Source organism: Chelonia mydas, chromosome 1, assembly GCF_015237465.2.
Source record: "Chelonia mydas isolate rCheMyd1 chromosome 1, rCheMyd1.pri.v2, whole genome shotgun sequence".
NCBI classification, from domain to species: domain Eukaryota; kingdom Metazoa; phylum Chordata; order Testudines; family Cheloniidae; genus Chelonia; species Chelonia mydas.
The window spans coordinates 188500898-188516098 of NC_057849.1; positions in this window are offsets into that span (position 1 = coordinate 188500898).

Genomic DNA, 15201 nt, shown 5'->3' on the forward strand with positions numbered 1-15201 from the left:
TAACCTTTTATCTTTTCATGTTGCTACAATAGGAGACTCTAAAGCTACATAACTCAGGGGCAGGAAGTAGTCTATGCTCACAAAGTTCAGTGGGACATTCTGTGGGGATGACTTCCCATGGCTGAGATGTTTCTGTCACTGCTGTTAGAATTTGAGAATAGTTTTCATATTATGTCTTTTAATTTACCTTGTCTAAAAGCTAAAGATGAAAGCAATCATGCCCAATGGGAAACATGGCTTCTACCTCCTGATGTTCTCTTTCACAGATAAAATACTGGGAAATGCAACAACCATGGATTAAAAGTTGAAGGGGGGAGGGACGCGCGTGTGGGAAGGGGTGACTACTTCTGAACTTGAACTTCTAAGAGGTGCAAAATATTTACTTCAAATACAAAAAAATCTGTTCACGCTAAATCCATGAGCAGCCTGAATTCTCTCATCAGATATCCTTTACAGCACAGGCATGTCTGCAGGCAGGCTTTAATTTGCTTCTGTGAATTCAGACAGGATTTTCTCTGGGTTCACGCTCCTTTTACAGATGGACTTCAAAGAGTATTGATTAATGGTCTAGGTGATAAGTAGCAAGATGTTTAACTAGAAATATAAGTTTGCCCACGCATTCATTTTTGACAGAAATGTGTCTCCAAACACGTTTGCGCTGAGAATTATAAACAGCTTTCATAGACTGGGAGGAGAACAATTAACGCCAGCCTGGACAAACGTGTTGCAGACCACAGTAGTGACTTCATATTTTGGGTTATCTTGAGCTTCTGACCCTTAAGCACAACCCTCTGTTTGCCCTTTTCAAATTCACTCTTCTTCCCAACCATAATTAGCACCTTCCTTCTTCACACCAAATTCCAATTTTCTAAGAAACTGTTAAGTAGATCGACTCTATCTTAAGAAAAATCAAAGCTCAATTAAAAATGAGCCATTTCTGAAGTTTAGACAATTTGCCTCTTCATTACCCTCTGCAAACTGACACTTCAAAAAATAAACCAACTTGCAAACATACTTTAAGATTTTTATATAGGTTCGTGTTTAAAAAATAAAAAGCACAAAGAAGAAATTACATATCAATTTATTTTCCAGCAAGAAAAGCCTATAATTCAGGTGATGTTTAGTTTTCACCTAGTTCAGAGAGAGCCTTCTCATGGCTACCCCAGCCTATCCCTAAACTGAAATTTCTCTTTGCTTCCCTTCCAGTCCAGTGCCTCCCTGCACGAACTCCTCCAACATCGTACAGAGCTATACAGTGGCAGATCCAGTAAGTGCCTAACCACCATGGCTTTTCTGTGGACACTACATGAAATTGTCTAAGTGGAGAGGGTGCCGCTTCCATAGCGGAGGTATAATTTCTATTTATCAGGCTACTTGGCTTTCAAACCTACCCTTTTCAGTTCCAATATGGGTCACAGAGGTGTCGAGAACAATACAGGCGTAGCCCTGCAGAGGCATAGCTCTGTATTGCTGTGCCCCTCGTGATAATTACATCACTAGGGCTAGTCTCCCACAGGCTTTATATGCCAGTTGCATTAAAGCAATTATTAATTAAGAACAAATTTCCACCGACTGTCTTTGAAAATGCAGTTGAGCAACTTGAACTATAACTAAGGCAGTGCACATTTGTGTGTGAGCTTGCACACACAGGAAATATGATTCATTGAAACGATTGTCCTGCATCTCTTTTCCCACCCCCAATTGGCAAAAATTTTTAACCCTGCCAGTTTCAACAAAGCATTTGATACTTTTTATCCCATGAATGCTTTATTTTCAAAAAACTAATTAAGTGAGCAAGCATTTGTTTTAACAGGTTTTGGGGGCTGCTCAGGAGAAAAGCAATATTAATTGCACGCCAGTGAGCTGAACTCAAGCTGCACTTACAGTAATTGTCAGGTTTACAGATAAACTTTGATTCATTACCAAAGCAGTGAGGGACATACAGTGCATTTGCACTGTCACAGAACAGCTGCTAATAGAACTACAAAGCCAATATGCAACTAAGGATCCAAACTGAGTTCTCAGTTTAAGAAAGAATCGATGCATTTACCAGGGTCAAAGTTAAATCACCACCACCTACCATCTATCATCTCAGTGAATTCTCAGAAAGGTCCACATTGAGTGACATGTAAAAATCAAAATATATCAGCGTGGCATTGCTCAGCCCCCTCCTCTCACCCACCCAGTGAGGTCAGATTAGAACCTGAAAAATGTTCATTTTACATAGAATTGAGACAGACAAAGCAGAAACAGAATGTCTATCGACCCAGGAAGGACACCCAGCCCTATAGAAACAAACATTCTGTTATTTACAAATATTTCAGATTCAAAAAAGATCCATATCTGACGATGGAAACCAACGTGGAGTCCAAAAATACCAACTTCCTATAGTGACGGATAATTAAGATGCTGATATAGGTACTCCCCTTATTTCCAGTTTGTTTTTAACTGTGAGATTGATTTTAGAACCACTTTTTAAATAATATTTTTAAGTTGTTGTAGGTTCCCTCAAGTATCCACTTTTCATAAAAGAAATTAACAATTAAAGTGGCAAGCTGGTAGGTAAATATACTCAATTCTATCACCCTTTTCTAGTGCTGATTCTGTCTCATTTAATTTCTGTCTGTTTTCCACATCAGCAAAATGGGGATAGTAATTACTAACTTGACAGGGGAGATGTGAAGATTAAATACCGTTTGTCGAGTTCTTGAGAGCCTCTTAGGGAAACTGTTTTAAGAGCAATATTTGTTTTTATTTCAAAATTAGTTTCTTACCCTGCTTGGCTCAAAAATATTTGCTTTCAAGCTGTGAGTGACAGCTCCCGAAAACCTAGCTATTTGAAACCACAGACATCTGTATGGGCATTTTTTTCTATTTCTATTCGAGGTAGTGACTTTGCACTTAAGTTTTAGTAGAGAAAATGAAACATTTTAATGGGAATGAAATAACAAATGCTCTGTTTTGTCTGGTTTCACATCTAATCCATTTGAGACCGAAGAGTTTCACCTGTTCCATGCAAAATCCATAATGGTGACTAAGGTTCCCTAGAAAGTATTGCTGAACAAAGAGCCACTAAGTTCAGATCTAGTTCTGAGCCCCTTTAGTGTCGATTGGGATGGTGTGTCTGCAATATTTGAGGTAAGATGGGTCTGAACTGAACATGGGATCAGTTTTAGCACTGTTCAGATTTCTAAATCATAGAATATCAGGGTTGGAAGGGACCTCAGGAGATTAAGTCTAGTGACCTCAGGAGATCATCTAAATCATCCTGTGCAGCTTTGTGGTGTTCGTACAGAACATAAACAGGAAAATCTTTATCCTAGTTGTGAACAATCACCACCCAACCAACAACCTTCAAAAAGGAAAGATCAGGGTTTCCCGTCCTCTCTGTAGGAAGGTGGGTCAAGTCTGTTTGCCTCAAAGACACTTCAAAACATGAAGTTTTTGAGATGTGATGATGAAGAGCCTGCTTAGCTGCAAGGCTAGTGCAAGAGGGAGCATTGAAGTCACACATGTTACAGGACCCAGTAAACCTAAAGTAGGATGGGAACCCACTAAGATCCAGGCAGAGTTTTCACTGCATTTTTGATCCATGTAAAAAGCTTAGATATCTTTGATCCATGTAAAAAGCTTAAGAGTTGAGTGGATCCTGAGATGCTTATTGACTGACTGCATATGGCCCCTATGTACAGGTCCCCATAATGGCATGCTCTCCTCTCTGCTGTTGACCTCCTTTATCCTACTCTCATCATCTCCTTTTCCCTTATCCATGTTTTACTGTCTTCTGGGTTGCTCTCTTTACAATTGACCCACGCTTGCTCTCTTGTGTTTTTGTTTTGTTTTTGTAATGGAGTATTTTAATCCAAAATTCAATTCCTTGCCTCTTCCTAAAACTTAGCAATCACCCTGTTCTCTGCCATGGTTCAACATACCACCATCCTCTCCTATCACTCTAGCTTGTTACCTCAGTGTCATTGTAAAACACCAGGCCCACACTTGCAACACACAACAAGTTTGAGTCCAAGGTCAGCTGCTGTCCCTTGACATGGTTCAAGGTCTGATCTTTTCTTTTCATTTTAACACCTAGAACTCTGGTTTAGGGCCATCCTCCTCTCCATTTTGACTACTTCCACACACTCTGAAGAGCTTACAACCCAATTTTCAGAGAGGATGCAATGAAAAGGGACAACAGAATGGCAGAAGGTAAATGTTTCAGTAAGCGTGGGGCTCTGTTAATAAGACAGTCTCTCCACTCAGGAAAGGCTAGTGTGCCCCCAGATGGAGAAGTGAATTTTATAATTTATCTGCGTATAAACAGCACATTAATAAAAATGAGGATTTAAAGTTTAAGACACAATCATTATTGGCTGCAGTCTCAGCTTCCCTGAGCCCATTAATAGACAAGTACAGCTACATTACAAGGAAGTGTTCTGCTAAAAAAATGGAAAGTGGTTGTCCCCACAACACCAATGTGATAAACAGTATCAGAATGAAAACACCCAAGCATAAGGAGTTTAAACAGTCCCTCACATTCCTCCTGGCCTCTTGTCTCATTATTCCTCCTTAGCGGTTAAGCAGGAAACAAGTTCTCCCTGCCAAAAAAAGGGTCAGTAGCCATTGTCAAAGTACACTGAACCACACAGGCCAGAGATATGCCCTGTGAGCTCAGATGCGTCTCTCCACTGAGAATTCAGACAGTGGGGCAATCTCAGGGTCTGTTCCACCACAGGAGCACTGGGAAGCTAAGAACCAAGTCATATGGAAGTACACAGCTGCTCATGACCTCTGCGTGATTGACAGGGCCAGACCCAGAGGAAAGACTAGGTAGAGAATGGATTTGACAATATATTGGTATACACTAAGTGTGTACATATTGAGAAATCAATAATCCCGGCTACCCTCCCAGGACACCCCTCAGGCACATCCCATACTGTGCAAAAATCACAAGCCTCCAGTGTAAAGTATGTCCAGGTGAAGCCAGCCTAAGGTGTGTAAACTGCAGACATTGCTTTCAGAGACCCCTTCATGCTATAAATTCAGTATACGAACAGAATTTGGGTGACACTCCTAATCAGTCTTTCCTTTTCTCAGCACAACAGAATCATCTCAGCTCTTCACTTACGCACTAGCAGTATTACCCTCATTCCTCCTCTGGGTGTCCATTAGCATTCAGGATACCCAGAGTTGTTCAAGGTCACAGGCAACTGCAAAGGAGCAAGACAGTATGACACACCACCCTAGATCCAGATCCTGTATCGTAAAACATCCAAAGAGCCTAGTGAGAACTGGGTACAGGGCTCTGATTGCTTACAACTGTGGATCACGAGGCAGCAGGAACAGCCATGTCCATTGGGTCTGGTATACGCTTGAACTGTGCTCCAAATTCAACACATTGGATATGGGGTGTCACATAAGACGTGAGGGTGTTGCAGGTTCAAGTCTTGCCTGATCACAGACTGATCCAGGTGGTCAGACACCTCATTGCAGAAGTAGTAGTAGTTTAATTATTTCCAGCTGTTAATGGTGCCACTTCGGACTGCAGCAGGTTAACAACATGTTCAATTTTCTTATTATTTCTCTCCATGCTCGCCTGCACCTTAAACGGAGGCAAACAAATAGGATAGTATCAACAGCATCACCCATGATGGCAAGAAACATCACACTATTCCACCACAGAAGGGAAAGGGGAGATTTGGTGGCTGAGAGCAAAGTTGAAATGAAAAACTAGACTTCCTTGTTAACCAAGCTACATGCTGACCTTGCTCTGCTTTTGGGGGGGAAAAAGCAAAAATAATGTCAATCCAATGGCAGCACAAACATGTGAATCGGTGAAGGATGTTTCTCATGCAGGTGGTATAGAAAAGTTTTCATTCCATCACTGGATCTCCTAGCAGAACAGTATTTTACCAACGTCTGTTCTCTTTAGACTTTCACCTACGTTACCAATGCACTATGGTCTTTGCACTTCCCTAAACTATTTTGTAATACAGCTCACTTCTACCTACAGCACCTGCTGCCTCTGGTTTCCATTCACCTGCTGCATCTCTCCCACTTCTCTCTCTTGCAAGTGTAAGTAGTGGGGGTCTAAGTTAGGTACTCTGTATATCATACACAGTACTCCCCTCAGAAACTGCCCTCAGTCTCCTATAGTCTTTCTGACACATTGAGGAACATCCTCATGATCAGAGACAGGCATGTCCTGCCATTCTTGAAGCTGGAGCCTCTGCTGGGTGGCACTATTATGCAGGATGCAGTGAACTAGAACAACTACATGACGCTTTTCTAATTGCCATGGTAATATGCCTCTCAACATGTCCAGAAGGCTGCACATGGGGTGGCGGAACTCCATTGACCTCTTAGTGTTCTGAGGTACTCTCCTTTGGACTTGACTTTAAAGCCAGAAGATTGTAGGTATTAGTCCTGACTAGGACATAACCCTCCACCTGGTTAAACCATTAACAGTTACAAGATGTAGAATGGGTGGTTCATTGTACTCTGATAATCCCAACTTTCAGCTTCCAGTAAGTTCCCCATTCTCTAAGCTGCATCCAGTCCAGAATTCTTAGTTAAGAAAGGCTCCTGGGTACCAGTCAACATCTGTCACGTTAGCAGAAGTGATCTGCACAGAGAAGAAGCCCCTTCTAGTGGCCAGATAAGTGGTGGCACCCATGTCTTCAAACTTGAGCATGATTGTTGCCAGATTCTTGAGGAAAGTCATCCATCTGAACGGTGGGGGTGGGGGGGGGAAGCATAATAATTTGATACACTGACTGGCTAACTTCTATGCTGGCCTCCTTTGCTCTTTGAAAAGATGCCATTACTAAGACACCCCGCCCCAGTGATAAGTTTGGTGAATACAAGTAGGGTAAGATTTCTGTGTCTGACTCTCCAAATACTCTTCATTCTTCAGAGTACAGGACCTCTATCTGCACCACTGGACTCTCTCTCAGGTAATACCAGGAAACCCACCCCTGGCATTGTCTTTCTCCTTTTCCTCCATAGCCATCTTCCCACCCGCCAATGTTTCATAAAATAAGGAAAAATGATGTGGGAATAACTCTCTCTCCCTCCTCCACCTAACATGCACACACAACTACCCCAGGAGCTGACTGTTGGCACAAGTGCTTCATGCTAAATGGGGTGATAGGGCAATGCTGTGCAATGACAACTAGTGAGCTTCTCCGCCAGAGTCTGCAACAGGCCACTGACTTCTATCCTAGTCAATGGCAGTGCAACCTCTGAAGGGTGTAATCCCCACTGCACAGCTCCCAGCCAGGCGCAGAACTGTGGACTAGCAGAGAAGACTTGCTCTGTATTGTGCTCTCCTTGGAAAAGTTAATGAGACATGATTTTAATTTCTGCTCCCTTGTATGGGTGCCAAAGCCCCCTGTGTAGGTGGAGTACAGCCATGTATAAGTTTTGAGAGCTGAATTATGAATTCCATGATAACTTTCTCAAAGTTATTTGCATCTCTACATCTGAGGTGATCAAAGTCCATAATTTTAAACCTGTGAAGATTATGATTAAATAGTCAAGTTGTAGAGGTAGTAGATGAATTCCTCTATCTGAAAGTCCACATATCCAACCAAGAAGGCTGTTCCAAAGAAATAGGAAGAAGCCTGTGAATGACTTGTTCCACTGTGGCCTCCCTTTCAAAGAAGTTTGGAAATGTACAAAGGTTAGATTGGTGAAAAAGTTTAATTTCTCCAAAGTGGCTTTTGGATGTGAATTGTGGGAAATTAATGCTACTGCCAAAAAGAAAATTGAAAGTTTTGAGATCTGGTGCTGGTGAAGATTTTTATCTATTTCTGGGATGGAAAAGAAGATGAATGCTAATATTAGGAATATTATTGGAGAGAAGCAGACCCCACTGTCGGACTCAGCGAATGTTATCTTTTTAAAGGGGTTATTGTGCTGCAGTCTGAGTTGCAAAACAGTGTGAAATGATTGTTAAGGAAGAAAAAACCCAAACCTTTGCAGAATTCACGTGGTGTGGTGTTCTGCCGGAAACTCTAGTGACCCTTTGGAGCCTCTGATCTGAGGCTGAAGTTCACAAATTTTTGAGTGAACATGGGCTCACATATGCTCTTGCATCAAAATGGAAAGAGGTACAGTTTCAGTGTCATGCCAGGTGAAATACAGCTGCATTTCAGGATCTTGGCTTTTCCCAAACCCCTGCCTGTTGTAATGGAACAACAGCTATGTGCAAGAAGAGAATAAGGGAGTTTGACTGTTGTATTTCTGTACTGTCTCAGGTACTGGTATGCTCTTTCTGTATCCCAGCTTAGTCATATTTCTCTGTAATTTCTGTATCTATGACCTGTTTGGCCCTGACAATAGATTTTTCAATAGGTCCTAGTTTTTTTTCCTCAAAAGGTTACCATGTACGCTGACTGCATGATTTACTTAAGGCAACAGCCTGACTGTGGAATTTCTGTGATCTGTTCAGCTACATTTCTCTTTCGTTGCAGGTTGAGTTTCCAGTAGCATTCTATAAAATACAAACTATGCTTGAAAGAGAGATTGTTTCTATCATGTAGATGCACATCCAGATATTCTGATAAACTGATGAAATACACACCATTTCGTCTCACTTTCTACAGTTTCACCACACAGGGTATGATCAGTCAGGAGATGGATAGGTGGGGTGCAGCAGGTCAATAAGAAATCAGCTACTGAGTGTTCAAAGAGAGTGATGGATTGAGAAGGCTATTGAAAATTCTGCTAAGATGTCACCAATATTCAGACATGAATATCCAGTTTTTATTTATTGCTCAAGTCAACTATTATGTGAAAAAGCAGGCGAATGCCATTGTCAAATCTGAGACTGTAAATGCGCGCATGTACACGCACAATGGTGAAACAAAACCCAGCTGCCAAAACACCATGATATTGCAATAATTGTCCTTTATTCACCTGTTGATAAGGACTACATATCCTTTTGTCAAATGATCCATGGGCCAGATAACTATTGGCTGAATGGGGACTCTTTACATATGGCCTAGTTGACCATTCACCTTGAACTAATTGCCCCATTTCTTTGTACACTATCAGTGAGAAATACTTCTAGTAATTTTGTCCAGATAATTTTTTATTTTAATTGTATTGATCTGAAGTTACAACAGTTTTTTTATGGCTGTCATTTATCAATTTTTCCCCTTGATTTTATGTATTTCTCAGGCAAAACCACTTCCATTAACAGCAGTCAAGTTATGAAGCTTGTACAATGAACGCACTTGATACATTTTGTTTAAATGCCACATTTTAAATAGCCACGAAGCAGAATTCTTTGTAGGAAACATCCAAATTATACTTTAAGATGAAGACATTGGGTTTTGGACAACCTAACCTGTCCCCAGTCCATTATTGCTAATATCAGCAAGGAAACGAAAAAGTACCATTGTCTAGGGTTTAGTTTGATCCCTAGCTCCATCACTGATTTGATTTAGTGCACTGGCAATTTTGAGAAATTCTTCAATAAATTGTTTGCTAGAGGAGGAGTGGCATCTTGTACAAGACTGTGAAAAGATTTTCTCGATGTATAGTGAAGAGCTAGCCTGGTTGTGAGACCTTGGGCACATCAGTGAATCTCGCTGAGCCTCTCCCTACCTGTGAATTGGAAAAAATTACTTCTAACCTACCTTATGCTAAACTATCTGTTCTACCTTGTATTTAGCTGTGACCCTCTATCTTTTCCAGGCCTAAAGAAAAGCTCTGCGTAGCTTGAAAGCTGGTCTCTTTCACCATCAGAAATTGGTCCAATAAAAGATATTACCTCACACACCCTTGTCTCTCTAGTATCCTGGGACCAACATGGCTATAACTCTGGAACCCTGTAATAGCTGACGTCAATGACAAGAACATTTATATTTTGAAATAAAATATTTGGAGTAGAAAAAATAGTTCCTCTTTCACTTACCTGCCAAGACCAGAGTTTGATTCTGTTTCAGCTGCAACACTTGATCTCACAAAAACCTTAAGGTCTGCATAAATAGTCTTGGTTTGTACAGTAAGCATCTCTATTGTAAGAGAACAGAGAACATCCGGGCAGCAAAGGGCTAAAGCCCAAGCTTGGGAAGCCCTGAGCACTTACAGCATTCATTGACTACTATCAACACTGCTCCATACCTGCACCTCTCAGAATGTGGTCTTCAGCTTCCGGGACCTTTTAAGTTTCTTTGCAGTCATCAAGCATCTTCCTAGGGTTTTCAGAATTCCTCCTACTGTGATACTAAGGTCATCTACTTTTGTGAGAAAATCTTTTTTTATCTTGAATCTTCACACCAGAACTCACTTTAAAAGCTAAGCCTTTTTATCATTTGTTTACCCAATTTTGTTTTAAAATCAAGTAATTTTTTTGTAATCTTAATCTGATATTGTTACCATTCTGGGTTCTTGGGAGTATTTTATTCTTTTCTTTAACAAAGTTAATCAGTTGGCTTTATAAAGGAAAACTTATTAAATAATTGAGACCTTCCCAATATAGTATAGTTAACTATCCCAGTGTATAAAGTGTAAAACAGTGTATAAAGAATATCAAATAAGCCTCTGCCCCTGTGCATGAATGACCTTCCGGTAAGCCATTTTTTGTTGTGCCAAAACTTTATTTTCATCTCATTATGATTAGAACTCTTTGACCAATGACACCAGAAACTGAATTACGGTCTTTGGCTTTCCACATAAACCTCCGAGTATGCCAGAGTGTAGCTAATTTATCTATTGGATTTGAGTACAGAAGTCAGCTTTCCAAACAAACAGATGGTCGAGCTTGGGTGGTATTTCATAGCAACATGTGTTTCAACAAACATTCTAAACATTTCCCATTTGGTCTCAAAATTGAGGCTTTTGGACTCTATCCTCTGCAATGGTAAATTGTGCAGGGTAACACTTAAAATGTGACATTTCTGGATTTATTTGAGTGCCTCAGTAACTATAATTTTTTTAAATGCAATTGTGAAGTCAGGCTTTACACACATGAAGGCTGTGATGTTTCAAAAAAACAGGTCATAACTTAGTTTTGCAACACAACAGACTAATTAATGAAGAGTTCAGTTGACTGGCTGTGACTTAACTTGACAATTGTCCAAACAGAACAATTGGTGGAGAGAGCCAGAATTCCAAGATTCTTACTCTGATGAGCAAATACACACTTTGTAACCAATACTTCAGAGTAACAGTGGACAATAGTCCATACTATTTCTACATAAAGGCAGCACAAAGGGCTGTCATGATAGTACTACCCATAATTGTAGCTGTGACAGTTAAGAAAATATTAAGTCTTATTTAGATTACACACGCATTTTTTGCTTCCCCACTATCAAATGCCATAGAGGCACTAAGAGCAACTTTGTAGAAAAGTGAGTTCCAGTTTGCACTTCAAGCAAGAATGTAATCTCTTATGTAAGACAGACACAGTGTATCCTCGTTATTCTATACTCAAAGTTCGGTAAGTGTAAGTTCTCTGGGAACTAGCCAATAAATACAAAATAGTTAATGAGTTTAAATTAAGTTAGTAAATACTGGCCACAGAGAACAGAGGTACTAATAACCTAAACTAGTAAGGCACAGCCAACACTGATATGTAAGCATCTAGATTAACATCATTACTACCACTTCTTTACTTACCATTTTGCTATCATGTGTGCGTGTGTATGTATTATTTTGCATTTAAGATACCCACCTTTTGTTTGCACCAGCCCAGGAGATACATTTAGATAGTTCAATTGACTACAGCAGGTACCGGAGTAATTTGGATGTAAAGTTCTGTACAGTATCCACGCTCGTGGATCAACTGAATGTTTAAAGGGATATATTTGCTGTTATTAAAAAAGAAAGATTCTGAATTTTCAGTTGAGCAACAGCTAATTCTGGTACGGCAAACCCTATATACTTTTTCCTCTTGCAGACCAGGATCACAAGAAGCTTTGATTCTCTTTTCCATATGGTAGGCTGCAGGTTCTTAAGTCATGCTGGTGGCATAGTTTTTCCAAGCAGAATATAATCAAGTTGTGGCTATATTCAAGCAAGTTATTAAGTTAACGTTTCTATATACTTTGCATACTTTAGCTGTTCGCAGTGTGTATCCCTGCACAGTCAACTCATTCAAGGGTGAGGAGTTGGCATCTGTTCTGCCTCAAAATCAGAACAGTGAACCGAGGTCCAATTGCACATTCTTTATTACCAGTCATGCGTAGGTGGCAGAAGGAAAACAGCTTGTTTTCTAAGCTCCTAGGTGGAGTTTGTTGGGCTGGAAATTAAAATATCTTTTGACTTGGATACAGCACAAAAGTAATCTGGAGCAAAGATTAAAGATGGAAATAATACATTTGTGTTTTTCAGACTAACTGTATCAAATCACCATTTTAGAGGGCCTCTCTGAATTCCTGACTCCACTGGGACAATGTCAGACACATTACTTGAAGAGAAACTGTCCACTACTATGTGAAACTTATGGCTCTAGAGAATGCCTACAAGAACAGGAAACTGGACAGTGGCATTGTCATGTTAAGTAGATCTTAATATTTAAGACTGGCTGCTTGTTGTGGGAAGAGCAGAGGAACTCAGACCTTGGCTTTGCTATGATTGACAGTTGTAATTTTCATTAAAGGTAAGCATTACAATGCAGGCTTCGTCCATACAGTCTCCAGTAACCTGGCTTAACCCTGTACGATAAACAGCTTAGCTCTGTCCCCTAGCAGTATAGCTTACGTCCATTCAATACTTTGCCTTCTGCTAACCAGGATATGTATTATGTAATCAAAATCTCTCTTTTTTGTGAGCCAAGATCAGAAGCTAAGTGTCTTAAGATCAACATATAGGCATCATACTGTCATGTCAATTTCGGTCACTGCTCAGCTTTATTAATTGAGCTAACAAAAAATCCTTTTGGTAGTTTGAAAGAGTTTGCTTCAAAATTCAAATTTTTACAGTGGGCCAGGTTGTGCATTTTTAAATTTCAAAATTGGGCTAGAAATTACCTGAAATTAAATCACGGAAGGGTCCATATAAAATTTATGGGAAAGGATTCTCTACAACAGGGAGGATGCAATAAATAAAATCTCCAAGTATTAGTTCAATTTTTACAACTATTTCACTTTCATTGTATTGCAGTTGGTTTACTTTTTAGCGAATGTACAAAAAGCCAGTGCTTATGTGCATAATCAAGCAATTTAAATTAAACTGCCAGGTTTACACTTGAGAATGCAATTTTTAATTCATTGGGCTACATAAGCCATTCAGAGAACACACGACTCAATTATGCAATAGAGTGCTGTGACCCAGCCACCTGTCAACCTATGTCTCTTCACTGATCTTGTTGCCATCTCCCTTAGCATATTGCTCATTTTATTATTGGGGATAAAATAGTTCGATTGAGCTAACTGCAATTTTTCTTAATCTAAAACGTATATCCCTAATGCCCGTTGGTTATGAAGTATTAATTCACTGACAGTCTGTGGTTGTCACAGGTGTGACGTTCAATTTTAAATATTTGCAGTGAATAGATTTTTCACAATCTACAGCCCAAGAATTATTGCTGAAGCAAGTCAAATACTTCAGAAGAAGTAGAGTTAATAATTTGGCCATTCATAGCATAAGAAGCAACATCCAAGTTAATTACTTGAAATTTCACACATTGGTAAACTGTCAGATGATCTTGGTTTTTATTCTGAGCTCTGCCACTAAACTGACATTTTTTGGCCTTTACCAAATCACTTACCTCTCTCCATCTGTAAAATATGGATAATTACTAGCTACCTATTTCAAAGTGATGTAATGAAGTTCAGTTCATTTAGGTCTGCTACATATTTAGTGTTCTTCAGATAGAAAGCACTATCCGGGTAATACAATTTCAGTCATGCCATGCCATTACTGCATTTCATAGAATCATAGAATATCAGGGTTGGAAGGGACCTCAGGAGGTCATCTAGTCCAACCCCCTGCTCAAAGCAGGACCAACCCCAACTAAATCATCCCAGCCAGAGCTTTGTCAAGCCTGACCTTAAAAACCTGACCACCACCTCCCTAGGTAACCCATTCCAGTGCTTCACCATCCTCCTAGTGAAAAAGTTTTTCCTAATATCCAACCTAAACCTCCCCCAGTGCAACTTGAGACCATTACTCCTTGTTCTGTCATCTGCTACCACTGAGAACAGTCTAGATCCATCCTCTTTGGAACCCCCTTTCAGGTAGTTGAAAGCAGCCATCAAATCCCCCCTCATTCTTCTCTTCTGCAGACTAAACAATCCCAGTTCCCTCAGCCTCTCCTCATAAGGCATGTGTTCCAGTCCCCTAATCATTTCTGTTGCTCTCCGCTGGACCCTTTCCAATTTCTCCACATCCTTCTTGTAGTGTGGGGCCCAAAACTGGACACAGTACTCCAGATGAGGCCTCACCAATGTCAAATAGAGGGGAACTTCTTGGCAACAAGGGCACACTGTTGACTCATATCCAGCTTCTCGTCCACTGTAACCCCTAGGTCCTTTTCTGCAGAACTGCTGCCTAGCCATTCGGTCCCTAGTCTGTTGCGGTGTGTGGGATTCTTCCATCTAAGTGCAGGACTCTGCACTTGTCCTTGTTGAACCTCATCAGATTTCTTTTGGCCCAAACTTCTAATTTGTCTAGATCCCTCTGTATCCTATCCCTACCCTCCAGCATATCTACCTCTCCTCCCAATTTAGTGTCATCTGCAAACTTCCTGAGGGTGCAGTCCAGACCATCCTCCAGATCATTAATGAAGATATTGAACAAAACCAGTCCCAGGACCGACCTTTGGGGCGCTCCGCTTGATAGTGGCTGCCAACTAGACATGGAGCCATTGATCGCTACCCGTTGAGCCCGACGATCTAGCCAGCTTTCTATCCACCTTATTTGCATTACCTTAGGTCAGAAAGCGATGATGATGCTGTGGTCCATTACAAGCCCAGGCCGTTTGTGTCAAAAATGAATTCAAATTTATTGTGTCCACCTAACATCATAGCTGAGCACAACTAAATGTGGTCAACTATCCCATCATCTCAAAATGAAAAAGGAAGTATCAGTTACCTCTGAAAACAATAGGGTGTTTTAATACCAAATCCATGGTGCTCGGACAGCTGAATACCATTTTTCTTACGTTAACAGTGGCAAGGCTGTCAGGCAGTGGTGCTGCTTCAGTTCCCCAGAGGTGAAAATGTGGCCCATCATCTGTCAAAACGCTCCTGG